This window comes from Halichoeres trimaculatus, unplaced genomic scaffold (assembly GCF_033239565.1).
Source record: "Halichoeres trimaculatus isolate MK-OKI-2021-1 unplaced genomic scaffold, fHalTri1.1 fHalTri1_scaffold_1, whole genome shotgun sequence".
Classification (NCBI taxonomy): domain Eukaryota; kingdom Metazoa; phylum Chordata; class Actinopteri; order Labriformes; family Labridae; genus Halichoeres; species Halichoeres trimaculatus.
The window spans coordinates 3,026,601-3,042,325 of record NW_027437179.1 but is presented as its reverse complement, the minus strand read 5'-3'; the positions used below and the strand labels follow the sequence as shown (position 1 = coordinate 3,042,325).

The window sequence follows — 15,725 nt, the reverse complement described above, 5'->3', positions numbered from 1 at the left end:
CAGAGAGGAGAACACTTTTGGCCATGCATCAGCGGACCACTGGTTATCGAAGAACCCCCAAAACGCAAGGAAGGAGCTGCATCGGTGAATAAACTAATGGCCAAAGATGATTCTGTATAATCGTTATAGAAAAAAGAAATGCCATTCCATTTCTCAAGCAGCAAAGACCAGAACCGGAGCTCTGATCTGCACCCTTCGTCCAGAGTTACTGTGTCGTGTAGCTTTCAACTGATTTTGAAGCCTTGATAAAAATGAACAGTCTTGAGGAATCACACACGACGAAATTGAGATGACTTAGCAGAGAGAACACATCTCCTTTTGAAATGGATTTTGATACTTGACCCTGCATTAACTCTCTGATGTGATTTTAATTTCTTGAGAGCCAGAAGCTTTCCTGAAGAACACCTTCTAATTGATACCTAGAAATTCATTGAGAAACTTTATAACTTGAAGTGGACCTGAAGCTTTCTCCTCTGAAAAGGGACTCCCAGGTTTTTTAAAAGTATCTTAAAGCCTGGTGATTGCATGATCTGGCTGGGCATGAGGATAATCTCCAAGCAAAAATCATCTAACAGGTGAAGCACGAATGACAGCTGCAATTATTGAAGAGAATCCAGCAAAGAACTCAGACAAAGTGTCCACAAAAATATTGGGCTGCTGTGAAATCCAAAGGTGATCCTAACTGCAAAATACAATTTCTCTCTCCATTTAATGCTGCACAGGTAAGTGATTACATGAAGCTAAGATGAATGGCATCTTTCTTCATACATGATGTTTTCTTTGTTTCCATACAGAAAGATTAAAGCGTGTGATAAAGTTGAAGATGGAGCTAGACGACCCCTCTGTGGATCTGAACCACCCCGCAGTGAAAGCAGGCCTCCTGAGAGAGGTTAGTCTGCAAAAAAAAATCTTTTAAAAAGTTCAAAGGCAGGAAATACTTTTTACATTTGTAACATTTGTTGGTTTACCTGTTTTTAGTACCGTTTAATTAAATCTAATTTCAAGAGTTCATCAAATATTTTGATTTGTCTTACTTTGTGTTCCCCAGCTCCAGGAGCGGCTAAAAGAGAGAGGACTGAGTGATGTCACCTTGGAGTGGAGAGAGCAGCCTGACGGCAAAGTGTTCCACAAGGAGGGAGAAAGTCCTGAGGACAAAGACGGAGAGAAGTGTGAATTGTAAAACCTCTTCAAAGTCTGGCCCTGAGAAAAGACATGGAGTACACTTCACTTCATGTTGTTTCTGAGGCAGCACGCAGGGATTCGTACATATGTTGCATGTCTCTTTTGTGTTTATCAATATTTATACACACGTAAACATGTGTTCTGACTAGCTATGTAACCATACACTCAACTATTGATTCAGTATGATTCCCGATACTGGGTTAACAATGCAAAATGTGACTGACACAATCATGCAATGAATGCAAAATTTAAAACACACAAACACAATATTAATAATAATAATAAAAGTTTAAAAAAGAAAACATATTATTTAAAGGTCCCGTATTATGCAGTTGCATAATATGCAATGCATTTGGCCGCGGGATTTCGACCTTCATGACGACACGAGGATCCTTTCTTTTAATTGGAGTGATCTGATAACGCAGCTCCTCCTCTGTGATGTCAGTTAGTCACACAACCGCCAACGAGGGATACAGCCACCAAGAGCCGACTATAAACGTATAAACTATAAATGTTACAGTACTGGTTTGACTCACCACACCGAAGTGTCCTGAAATGATCTGTGTTGAGTTGGATGGTCTTCCTCCTGAGCTGCAGAACCGTCCCGGTCTGACTCGGGGTCCAATATAAAAGGACATATCCTACACTCTGCCATTTTATTAGTGCTATCAATGCCTTATGGTGAATGGAAAATAATTTCATAAATTAAATCTGATGTATTACCTCATAATAAATAACATAATTCAAACAAATATATATTATTCAACTTGAATAGGTAACCTGATTATTATGCAATTCAAACAATATACTTTGTGTGTTTTAAATATGTAGTTTGATTATTATTTATTTGGACTAATTAGACTTTATTTATACTGAATACATAAACCCAGTGGTTATGCATTTGAAATAAATAGACTTAATAACACTAATGAATATTCATCATGTAATGTTTATTAGACCAATTTGGGTTACAATTAACTTTAAAAAAAGAATGTGAATTTGTCATGTAATAAAATTACATAAATCTTAAAAGTTAGAGTTAAATCTTTCTGTGAGTGTATGGAGTCTATTTCTCTTCATTTTGTCCTCCTACAGTCTCCTGGTACCTCCTTCATGCTCTTGACACTGTGATAGGAGACACAGCAAACCTTTAAGCCACAGCGTGCATTGATATGCCACCCTGGACGAGCTGCACCCACAGAGTAACTTCTGTGGAGTGGCTCTTTGGTATGGAGACAGAAAGCAGGAGGAACTCTATCCAGTTTTGTGTCATCCTGATTGCTTGTTGATGTGCTCCATGTGCTGGTATCATTGTGAGCTGTTCAAACTGATCAGTGTCTCTGAGCTTTGCTTCTTACCATCTTCCCAAGCTCTTTACTGGCATTTTTGAAACAGTTGGGACAGCTCTTCATCCAACCTGTAATCTTTGTTTTGTGATCTGACCTTTCACAATTAAAATGCCTCTGCACTTGCTGTGCTTTAATATTGTACCCACCCATGTTGTATTTTGAAGGCATCTCCAGTAGTCTTGAAGCCATCAGCTGAGTTTTATTTGGCTGTCTGTATCAGGGTATTTCCCTTAACTAAGCTCATGTAAGTCAACACTCTGGGGCCTTTCTTTATGGTTAAGCTGAGATTTTGGAGATATTTGGGTATGTAAAGAGGTCAGTGTGTGCAGTGATATGCAGCTGACTTGAAACTCCTCCAGCAGATTCTTTTTAATTCCTTACGCAAAGGAAAAAGGCAAAAGATGCAAAAGAAATGCAAAAGAAAAGTACATCTGATGTCTGTTGATTGTACTTCTTCACCAGAGCACAGCGCTGCTGCTGTCACAGCCATACAGGAGGCAGAAGCTCAGGACTCATCGTTGATCTTCCTCCACGCAATCAGGTTCCAGGACACGTTGCAAAGTAAAACACAAAGTTCATGAACTGTTTGTCAAGAGGATTATCAATGTCCTGTACAAAACACGTCCGTCACCAATGTGACTACAGAAACTCTGTTCCAGCACTTCTATCCAGCATGCAGAGCTGTTTTACATTTTTGTAATAATTTATGAAATTTTGCTGTTTTAATCTAGTCATATGCTCTGCTCAGGGTTGATGTATGTCTATCTGGCAGATAGAAGGATAGCTTCTGTCTCCAGCTTGTGTCTGCGAGGTCTGTCTGACCTTGTGTAAACTCTCTCTTAGCTGCATGCCCTGATTCAACAGTCAAACACTTTGATAGCACATCTTTCTGAAAACTAACACCAGCTGTAGGTGGAGACAGTGGTATCAATCGTGTTTTTTTGGCCCGTTACTCCTGGGTGTTCAGTTTAACTCAGCCTCTGTATAGGCGTAACAATGACTGTTATAAAGTTGTATTGCTCCCGGATATCAGGGCTCATTCTTTTGAAACCAGCACCATAAACCTTACCTGTGACCACAATAAGTGCTGAACTGAGAAATGGATTGTCTTCTTGTGATCTTTGGGAGTTGATCGACTAAAGAACCAGGTAGATTTTATTACAGAGCCCACACAGTCACAGGGTGTGTTCAGGTGCTAACAGAGTAACAAGGAGTAGGAGTGATGTCGGCTGTGTAGCAGTATTTTTTTCGTTTAACGCTGAAAAAGATGTTGCAGCTGGGTTCAAAACTTGTCACGCACAAGATTCCTGTGGTGGCACAGGACTGAGGAAGTTTAACACTTTGAAACTAACATTGCATACATTGAAACTTTATACATTCCTCCCAAGGCTTATTTACTTAGGCAACTTTAAACCTGGCTTAAACTACCCTCTCATTCCATAGTGCCAACTCAAAACTGAAATGACCCTTAGTTAAATGAAACAAATGTCAGGTAAATCAAATTGGTCAGGAGGCAGTCCCTTTCCCCACTTGTCCAGGTCTTCTTTGATGGGTTTTTTATTAAACTTAATCCATTTCCAGCTTACAGTTTTGACATCTTTTTGAAACCGGACAATTAACTGTCCTTTAATTCCATAAAGCAAACTCGGCACATGAGTAACTTCCACCTAAATTGAACAAATTTCAGGTCAATCATGCACTTAGTAGGCACACTCGTACATCTTCTACCAAAAGCAAAAACATTTCTTTAATTTTAAAACTGCACAGCACATGTCTCCTGCTTTTTATGTCTCTTCACTGGCTCCCAGTGGCATTAAATTCAAAGCTCCTGCCTTCCTGGGGTCCCTCATCCAGGTCTACACTCCTTCTCACCCAGTATGCTTTGCTTGTGAAAGACACTTGGTGCTCCCAGCCAAGCACGGCTCGAAATCGCTAGCCGGACTCTTCTCCTCCCTTGTTCCCAAATAGTGGGTTAAATTAGCTAACTCCATATGATCCACAGAGTCCCTTTCTACTTTAAGAGATGCCTGAAGACTCATCTGTTCAGGAAACACTCAGAGCACTTAATCTGACTCTTCTCCTCTTTGTCCTCAGGGGTAGAATGAGTCAGAAGGTCTCAGACCCAGATCTCAGTGAGTTAGCACTAATGACTAAATGTTGTTGAAGGTTGAAGGATCCTGTTGCAGCAACTAATTAAGGTTAGTTGGCTACATCATTCTACATAGAAAAATAAAGAGAATAAAACAAAATAAAAAATCTTCTTGCACTTAATGGCAGCACCTGCAGCTTTGATTTATCAAGTAATAAGGAATTTTGCACACAAACCTTTTCCATTAAATATGTTCTTGCCATTACTGCTTTAAGTGTTCCTGTTGTAGTCATTCAAATGTTTATCTTTTTTATTTTGTATTAAACTAAAACTTCAGTCCTAAAGACAGCAGAAAGGGGTTTCGTGTATGAGCGGGAGGGGATTAACGATCAGCTGATCGGAATATGTGCGGAGCACAGCATTCAACATAACCCCTGATTCACACATAAAGTTTGAGTGTTGCGCTCGCGCTTTATGTATCTGCTTATTTCATAATAAAGCACCATGTTCTGTCTCCTGATCTTAATTCTCATTCCTATGTATCAAAACTACGTCACTGGCACAGGGCAGATCCAGAGCAAATGCATGATTTTGGATGAGGAAAAGTTACTCCTGCAGGTGAACAACTTCATAATTTTATATAAAAAAACACATCCTTTCTATACAGACAGGAGAAGGCATGGACTGAAGGGGCTGATGTTTTGGGAGGGGCCAGGCAAGTTTAACATAGTAATTAATTACCATGTAAGTATGTTGTCATGGGTGGGATTCCTGCAGGAACATGTGATTCTCTTGTGATCCCGGGTATCCAGCTGCTATGGGCACTGTCCTGAGTAGCGCTGAGCAGCGCTCCAGAGATGCATCCAGTATGAATTGACACATGCTCACGCTCTATGTGTGAATTAGGGGTTACAGTATCCAAAAAAACTGATTAAGATGAAGGTTAAAGTAAATATAACCCACACAGATGGACAGGGAGAACTTTTGCTTCTGCTTGTAAATCTTATGAACCTGAAGAGAAAACTTCCGTTCTACACTATTGTGTAGAACAGAAGTTTTCTCTGTGACTCACAGGATATTGAGGTTATGGTATGAATCACTTCAGTATATAGAACACAGAGTTAGATGATAACACGTCTGCTCCACACTGGTAAATGATCATAGTAACCTGGACTTGATTTCTCAAGCAACTTTTCCAGCCATAGTCGGCATTTGTCTAAAATGTGCGTGTTTCAGGGCAGAACTCTATCATGCGTGATGCAGAGTGATTGATTATTCTATTATGTTAAAGATCTACCAGGAAGCTTCAAAGATCAACCAAACTATCACCATCGACGGGTTAGTGACCTCAGCACTAGATAGCATATTCCCCTAACAGCCAAGGTGTTTTTGGAGAATGGCAACATGGCGGCTGGACCCAAGGCCTACACATAGTAGATTCCAATTCAGTGGCCCCAGGCTCTTAAACTGTTATGTTTTTGGGGTTGTGTTCAGTATGTTTTGCTCATCACTCCTTAATTTTGTTATAAAAACGTGTTTCCTTGGTTGAAAAAACAATCTGAGAAACACTAGTTTGAGTTATTTCTTCACATAGATAAAGATGATGTTAGTTCCTTGAAAGATGAACTCTAATGGCTTGTCTACCCTCTGTAAGTTCTTGAACTGAAAAGGTATTTGGCCCTCTTCCTTAAATCTGCTGGTTTGTGCTCCCCAAGGTTTCACGTCACTGAATCCAACTTGTCATTTTGAAGGAGCCTGAAGATTTCCCGTGTTGGAAATGAGGTGAGGTGTACAACATACAGCTCGGTGTCAATTTTCCTGTTTTCCCACACTTCAATATCTGTTCTAAGGAACAGGGTACAATGCAACTGTAAACTCAGATATTCTTCCCACACTGCCGGAACAGGGTACCTTGTGACTGTGCGCTCAGTCATTTTCCCACACTACCCCAGACAGGGTACTCTTCACTGTAGGTTCAGCCGTTTTTCCCACGCTGCTGCTTCAAACCATGAACCACACCACAACCAGCTACTTGTAAATGCCGCTTGTGTCCTCCTCTGTCAACACTCACACTGTATGGACAGTTTAAAATAAATGTATACACAATTTCTTCATAAGGAAACAAATAAAAGTGAGACTGCTGTGAGGGCTGGGCTTGTTTATGTCACGCTCCTCACAAACTCAGAGCTTAGTTTGCATCAAACACAGTTTGCATAAATTTGCCTTTAATGCAAAAAAGAAATTAGAGTTTTTCTTCTGGCGTACAAGTACAAATGTCTTTTTGTTTGTGTTTTGACCAACTTTTTTTAACCTATTTTGACAGCCTTAGGGGAAGGGGGCAGGGGTCGCAGACACCAGTACATGCTAAAATGGGGGGTTGCGACTCAAAACGATTGAAGGAATTCCTAGCAACTTTTCTCCATTAGATTAAAATTATCTGGCTGCAGAGGTCACACACACACACCAATTTAAATTCACCTCAGTATCCAAATCTTTTGCATTTGTTATTCTGACTTTCACAAAGCACTGCATCTCAACTCCACTGGTCCTTTGACACTTCAGCCCTGAAACCAAAACCCCAAACGTGGCCTTTATTGACCTGTCTAAAGAACTGAAGAAGACCTTATCAGACAAAGCACAGACATGAACCACAGTTCTGTTTTTGTTGGAGGTAAGAGCCATGGCTGAGTTGACTTTGGCAGAGTATGCAGTAGTGCTGATGAGGTTCAGCCTTTAACAGCTAAGAGCCAAATGTGGCTGAGGTTGGATTACATACCTGCACTGTAAAAAAAAAAAAGAAAAACAAAAATAAGAAAACCAGTAAAAGCACTGGCAGCAAAGTTTTCAGATGGATACTGTAAAATTACAGTCAAACAGTGTAACACAAAACTATGTGAAATAACTAAAAAAAACAGAACTAGATTTTACTGATAAAATTTATTAAAACACACTATTTCATAGTTTGTAAATGTCCGTTATAACGTAAAATTACAAATTCTGCCAAAACACATTTGAATCAGATTCCTTTCCTGGTAATCTCTGTAATTTCATGGTGTAAATTATTTATTTTAAGAAACAGTCACAGTAATTTCTGTTAAAATATATAAAATATAAACAGCTAGAGCTGTTTAAATAATCCTCTCTGAATGCAATTCTTCAATAGGAGGCGGACACGGGAGTCAGCTGAGCCATCAGCTGATTAATGGTGACAGCTAAGCCGTTAGAGCTTGAAGTCGTGGCCTGCCTGAACTAAAGCTACACTTGATTTAATACTTTTTGGACCCTTATAGTAAAGTGTAGCACATATATCCCTGAGGTAGCACATATATACTTACTTTTTGGACCATTATAAAAAGTGTAACAAACGTGTCATTTAAGAAACATGTGGTTTTAACCACTTTTTGGTGAAATGTATTAAAAGCAACACATGTAAAGAATTTTACACATCTAAATTAAACAGAATTAAACAGATAAGTCGGTAACGCTTTATATTAAGGTCCTGTAATAAGCAATTATACAACCTTTGTAAGTACTTATAAGACCCTTATTAACATTATTATTTGTTTATAAGACTATATAACTGCTTAATAAGTGTTTAATAAGGTCATTGTAATAGTTAATACAAGACTTAAAGGAATTTATAACAACTTAATCTTTCAGCTATATGGACTTTGTAAGGTGCATAACTACATTTTTATGTGTTTATAAGAATGTATAAGTAAGGATTAAACAACAAGGAAGCGTGCATTAGACCGTTCTAAGGCACGATGTGGAGTGGGAACACCACAACGCGCAGCGGAGTGGTGTTACTCTGCAGAGAACGGTCTAATGCATGCTTCCGAGTTGTTTAATCCGCTTATACCATGGTCCCACAAACTGTAAACTTTAAAAGAAATTATGAATAATGTGACCAAAGACAGTGATGCACCACATGTGCTCAGTTGTTTGATCTGATGTTTTTAGCGCACTGGTGGGACAGGAGGAGAAAGAAGTGGAGCTGTCTGCAGTGGTGCCTTTCCATCCATACGCGCACGCAGAGGGACAGAGGTGAAACTGTTGCTGTATCAGCCAATAATGGCATGATCTCACACCCATCACTGATAAAACAACAGTTTGCTACTGTATGAAAATGGCGTGGTTATGTGTTATTTTTACAGGCATTATTGAACTGGCTCGAGTGGGCCAGTGGAGCGCGCAGTCAGCTGACCCTGAGCCTTCAGTTTCACTCTGAGCCTGTGTTGTCTGTTGTCCGGTCTCAGGGCCCCTTTCTAATGGGGCTCTTTCTAATTGTCTGTTGTCATCCTCAGTGAGAATGAATGTTGTAATCATCCAGATAAATATCAAACATGTTTGGAAATTATCGGGGTGGCTCCGACGAGTCTGTGAGACGATCGTGGGGCTAAAGATTCATCTGTCAACCGCTCACACTAGAAGATAATCTTGGCTGAACGTCGGGGTCGATTTTAGTCCCTGACTAGATTTCTTCCCCAATTGTTGGGAGGACCGAATCTGGGTTGAATCAGGGCGAGAATCCTGTAGTGCGACCCAGGCTTTATAGAGACGGGGCCCAGTAGGAGCGCATGCTGGTCTCGCATGCGTTGAAATGTGTGTGACTCGTTGCTATGGTAACGCGCACAGTGGAGTGATACAATGGTGATTTAACTTGCAGAACTAACTGTCAACTGGCGTGCATTAAACCAATCTAATGCACACCAGTTGACATTGGAATTCTCACTGACCATGGTAGTGGAGCAGATAACTGTAAAATTTCAAGAGAATTGTTCAAATGGTGATGCAAGCATGAAATTTGGCACAGATACTCTCTTAGGGTCACTCTTTTGGAATAAAATGTTAGAAACGCCAACATTCAAGATGGCGGCCATTTTTGTAGATGTGCACCATTTCTATCAGACGATTCTTATTTCAAAAGTTCAAATGGTGATGCAAGCATCAAATTTGGTACAGATACTCTCTAAAGGACACTCTTTTGAAACAAAACGTTAGACACAACAAAATTTCAAGATGGCGGCCATTTTTAAAGATGGCTGCTATTTTTATTGTATGCACCTTTTTTCAATGGTTCTAATGGTGATGGAGCTTAAAAGATGGCACAAATACTACTTCAGAGCCACTCATTTGAACAAGGACATTCGACACGTGAATGTTCAAAATGGCAGTCATTTTTCAGGATAACCACCACCGTACTAGAAAACTGGTGTTAAGAGTGCTCGTGAGGTCCTTTTACAAGGAACCATTTACAGCCACTCTAAACTTCAAAACTGTAAGCCAAGAGTGTTTATTTGACTGTGTTTTGTCTAACTCCTTACCCTTGGCCTGTCTGAATTGGTTAAATCTGCCAGAACTGCCCCCTAGCAGCATAGCTCACAGAGTTCATCAGAGTACACAAGCTCCCTTACCGTAACAAGGCAACAGTCACAAGGGAGGCTTTATTTTTTTATTTTTTTTTTATTTTTATTTTTTGCTTTTATGCTTTCATATATATATATATATGTATATATATATATATATATATATATATATATATATATATATATATATATATATATATATATATATATATATATATATATACTAGTGCTGGGCAAGTTAACGCATTATTTTTGCGTTAACCCGTCAATCTATTAACGCCGTTGAATATTTTATTGCACATTAGTGCATGTTGCTCACATGCTTTTATTTTGTAAATGTCTGTTGCTGACCGTGGTGGACCAGACGTAATTGGCGGAAAAACACAATGGGCCTTTTTCAAACCGCCCCCTACACACTCTCCCTACCAGCTACCCCTCCGTTTGCGCGTTCTCGCGGAGTGTCCGCCACATTAAGGGCCATCCCAAACCGATCCGTCGGGAGGGGTAGTGGGCTATAAAACCCTCCACGAGCGAGTCTGCACGGATGCCGACTCGCTGAACACGTGCAGTGCTAAATTGTGTCCGGTGTCAGCCATGGAGGAAGCAACAGACAAATGTAAGTTCCACGCATATGTGCCTGCACAAACACTGTTAAACAAACACAAATATTTCATGATTGTCATGCAGATGTTCACAACTTTAGATGTGCATGTTATTCATTAAGGTCTGCCTTGCATTTGTTTAGACAGTTCATGTTTATTTGAGCGTTTAATATTTACAAAAAACAAAATAATCTATTAAAGCGAGAATGAATCATGAAAAACTCTTCAATAAAAAAATGGAAATGCAGCCAAAGAAGCGTGGGAGTAAGTTTCTTTTGTATTTTCTATGTTATATTTTCTTTTTTTTCTTTGTTTATCTGTTTCCGCCTGAGATCGAGTGAAGTTTCTGTCCCAAAGCTGTATTTATACCCTACACCCTGATGAAGTGAACTTCATTCAGCTGCGAGTGTGACTCCATCACTGAGTGCACTCCGTCATGGAGGGGGAGTGTGTAGGGGGCGGTTTGAAAAAGGCCCAATGAGTAACCAAAACAAGCATGGAGAAGAGGGGCAACCCCACGGAACTTAAAGGCGCTCGCCGCTAAGTGTATCAGTCTGCGCAAACGGCGTGCCAGATATAAACAAACGCAGGTAGTCTGCCAGGACAAAGAGACACGATGAGAACTAGAGCCTTATTTAGTGGTGTAAGAAACGCGCTAAAAATTCTCTAAATAAAGCGTGAATGCAGACCGATATCAGAGTTTTTTGGTGGGAGTCTGTTTATTTGTGTTTTAAGTAAAATATGGTCTGAGTGCAGAGGAAACTGGCTGACCCTGGCTGACCCTGGCTGACCCTGGCTGACGAGCAGGGAGGGGGTCTTTGGTGTGAGCGCTCTGGGCTTCTGCTGCACAAAAACACTGCTGTAGGGGTAATTTCTGCCCTAAACCTTGTGATAGGACCCAACTTGTTTCATCCCGGAGTATCACTTTAATGCCCGGACAGTGGCAATAAGCTTTAATTTTGTATTTACATTTTGTTCAATTGATTTGCTCTAAATATGTGATTTAACTATTACTGTTTAACAAGTACTAATTTAGTGTTAACATGACAGATGTTATGGCACTTTCACAATGCAATTAATTATGATTAATCAGGGAAATCATGTGTTTAATTACAATTAAAAGTTTTAATTGTTGCCCAGCCCTAATATATATATATATATATATATATATATATATATATATATATATATATATATATATATATATATATGTTTTTTTTTAAGAGCAAGAGAGAGAGGGGGGCAGAGATACACAGAAAGAAAGAAAAGATAACTACACAAAGACTGAGCCATACCAAAGACTCAAGCTGGCTGCTTACTCTTCAATTCACACTTGCAGCTGCACAGTGCTGTGCAGGTGAACCCCAACCTGAAACATTTGCACCTTCCAACTTAAGCTGTTTGATAAAAAAAAAAGAAAAAAATTCCCTGCAAAATAAGTGCCTGTATTTTAATTCTCTTACCTCTGTACCATAAAACATATAGATTTTTTTCAGGTTATTATTATTTTTCTTCTTAAGATTATTTTAATAGTAATATTAATTATTATTATGATTTAACGTCTTTTAAAGCAGGACAACGGAAGATCTCCGCTTGACCGCTATGAGAACTCAACTACCCAAGAGGCCTTGCGCGCGAGTACTGTCGTAAATATATGGATCTGCCGGTCTTGTGCATTTGTTTTGAAAACGAAACACAGAAGCCAGGACTTCGCTCCAAAGTATTCTTCTGTCTTCAGCGGCTGTTTGCAGGATGGATAGCGACGAGGTAATGTATTTATTTCTGACTAAATGACGATGTTATAAATCGCTAAGTTCAACTTGGTTTTATTACCGTGAAGTCGCCCTCGTCCTGTTGAAGCGATAAAGTGAATAAAAGTAAAGACAACCACGAGCTGTTGATATCACACTCTTGAAATAGCTGGTCTAAACAAAACTACATACCGGTACGGTCTGGATTTGTTGTGCTGTACTATTTCCTGTCAAGTTTTTTAGAGCAACTTTCTCATAAATTGGTCGCCCAAAATACATTATAACTCGTGAATAAAATGCCTGTTCTTCTTATTTAGCAGATTAGCCTGGCAAACTTTCATTTTTCTCAGGAAAAATACTACAAATGCCCAATACGTTTTCTTTACATTGCATTGTTTCCTCTATTTTTATAATTCTTTACAATTGTGTTATAAGTACGGCAGCGTATTACTGTCATCTTATATAAATAATGATTGATCAGTAACGTTATAACGTGTTATGTTTTTGTTGGAACAATATATTTTCACGTTATAACGAGCTAAACTTTATTGAAAGAACGTGAAACGCTTCATGTTATAACATGATTGGTATTGGGTGGCAGTCATACATTTCCGTAATAAAGCTTCCTCATTACGAATTGCAGTTTTATTATTACTATTATTATTCAATGATTCTGTTGCTGATACATTCAATCATTTTAGAATTATGTAAACCCAAGACAAATCCCCTGTATGTGAAAATTCCCTTGGCTTTATAGTTCAGTGTAATATTGATTCATATTGAACATAGAATTGTGCATTTACATCATACCTACTCTGTTTCTTTGTTTCATCAGGAATTTGATGTTCCTGAGAACACCTCGACCTCTGCCTCATCAGAGTTTGAACCCCCACAGAGTACAACTTGGAGGGGAAGGGGAAGAGGTAGAGGGGGGAGGGGAGTAGGTAGAGGGAGAGATAGGGGGAGGGGGAGGGGAAGGGGGAGAAGGACACCTGAAGACCTGGATCCCGAGAGCCAGCAGAGGATTCAGGATCTGCATGAACAGCGAAATGCTGATAAATGCCACTATCCAGGCTTTAGACCCTGAGCAGAGAGACCAGTTGCTCAAAATGGTCTTGACAAGACTTCCTGGCCTCATGTTTGATGCACTGGCTTTGCTGAGGGATCCTGAACAGCAGAAAGACCTAGGTGGAGAGGCCCTCCATCGGTGCGCCTGTTCTAACTGCTGGGAAATGAACACTGACCAGGAAAGACTGTGCTGTCGGCAAACACCAGAGACCTGCATAAGTAACATGGCCCACATGCGCTTATACATCCTGGATGAGGTGGTGTTGCGTCTGGCCCGGGCAGCTTGGAATGACATCTTTGCTGTGGAGGATCACCAGGAGCCTGGGGAGGAGCAAAGACAGTACAGACACGCAGCGTATCGCCAGTTTGTGCTCTGGCAGCATGGTCGCCTCGGGGTGGGCGTCAGAGTGGTCATACCAAGCTGCTGTGTCTGGAAAGTAACAGACACTTTTCCAGACCCAATGGGACAGTACACAGGTTTCAGGGTTCGGCGACTACTTTAGAACAGAGCTTTAGTTTTTGTTGTTTTCTACTTCTTTGTGTGCACTTGTTTTTGTGTGTGTGTAAAATAAAGACATTTTTTGCAAAGCACAACAAACTTTTATTTACATTATTTACAAAAACAACAACAACTCCGGCAGAAATCCCACTCATTATCATAAATAATGTGTAGGATGGACAGTAAGTTACTGTGCATAAAGTAAAGAGAGAGTGATGTATGTAGAAGTGTAAATGCAGTAGAAAAATAAAATAATAAACTGGTAATAAAAATTGAACCCTGTAATAGCAGCAAACAATATGAGTGTGGGTACAGGTAAAGCTGTGGCTGTGTGTATGAAGTCAGATTGCAGGTCAACATGTCCATTCAACAAAACACATAAGGGATGATCCTCAGCGTTAACTCTGAAAAACACCCTCTCTTGGACCTTTATTGTAGTATCGCCTGTAACTAAATATATCAAACAATTTTAGAATACTCAAAAAATGCTCTAAGATTACGACAGGGAGTGTCTCTGCAAATGTGCATAAACTTACATCTTGTGTCCATCCTTGTTTCGTGCAGGGAGGCGGCCATTGTGACAGTTATAGTCTATTGCAGCGAGCAGAGTCCGTGTGCGATAGACTGCTGGAGTGTATGAGAACCGCTTCCTTGCATACATCAGTATATGGTTCTGGAAATTTCCCAGATCTGATGTAGTCCTGGATAGTGTGAGAACAAAGATACAAATGTTATTACATTTTGGTAATTACTGACCTTATAAATGAACATGCTTATATTTTACTTTATCATTATTTCTTGTTGCTTCTACCATCAGTGTATAAATGTCTCAATAAACAGACAGTGAATAAATCTTTTAGATCGATATTGTAATGTGTGACTTTAGCAAAACTTGCACCAGCTGTAGCACTATTTGGATTATTTTTTTTGTAAGACACACTGACATTAGCATTGACAAAAGTGTATACCTGAAGGTGATGAATATCTTAACATCCTTCAACCACCGCTTGTCCAAGACAACTGCTATAAGGGCTTGATGAGCTGCTGAACCTGTAATGACATATCTCAGTATGAGATGGACAAAAATCCATTCAAAGCAACATGCACCTCTCATAAAATACATTGGAATTACCTTGTTTTATCCAAGGTTTTTTCTGAGCTTCATCATCCAGTGGTTCATGCTCACAGGCTCCAGTTGCCCATGTGTGTTGGTTCCGAACATGATGAATTAGTGTGCCACCTCATCTGCAAAATTAAAAACCACATCTGTACATCTGTAACCTACTGTAATCCATGTTTTTGTACGGCCTCAATTCACTTTCCACAAACATACCTTGAAATCCTCCACAGATGATGCTTGCTTCGCACAATACCAGAAGTGGTTCACAATGTCCCAGATCCAAGGCAACAGTTTAGACTAGTCCCTCACTGTACCAGCCTGAGAATAGAAAAGACCAGTGTTAGACAGTCACAAAAAATGCTGCTTTGTTGCAGCACTTTATAAAAGTGTAGACATGCAATCACCAACACATCCCTCATAATACAATGAAATAGTATACCTATCTCAGCTTCTTCCTAAATTCTTCGCTGCATGCCAAATGTCGAGTGAATGTTGGAGCCCCCATTTTTTGTACTTTCCATGGTCTGCATCTGTGAAAAAAAGAAGACTTTACAATCTCAAAAACATCCATCTGAAAATACAGAATCAAAAGCGTAGAATGTGTTGTTGTGAAACAATAAGTAAGTGTTGTAGGACAGCATGCAAGGAACACAATTCAGAAGACCAGGGGCTTTCACAAGTACTGGGGGGAGGGGA

General features: G+C 39.8%; 1 long non-coding RNA gene across 1 annotated transcript; it reads right to left on the bottom strand.

The window, feature by feature from the left end:
* Positions 1–14,910: 14,910 nt before the first annotated feature.
* LOC141787417 (uncharacterized) lies at positions 14,911–15,349 on the bottom strand. Its single transcript, XR_012598070.1, has 3 exons — positions 15,243–15,349; positions 15,042–15,154; positions 14,911–14,959 (listed from the first exon to the last, which is right to left on the bottom strand). It is a non-coding gene; the product is annotated as an uncharacterized LOC141787417 (long non-coding RNA).
* Between the last annotated feature and the right edge of the window lie 376 nt (positions 15,350–15,725).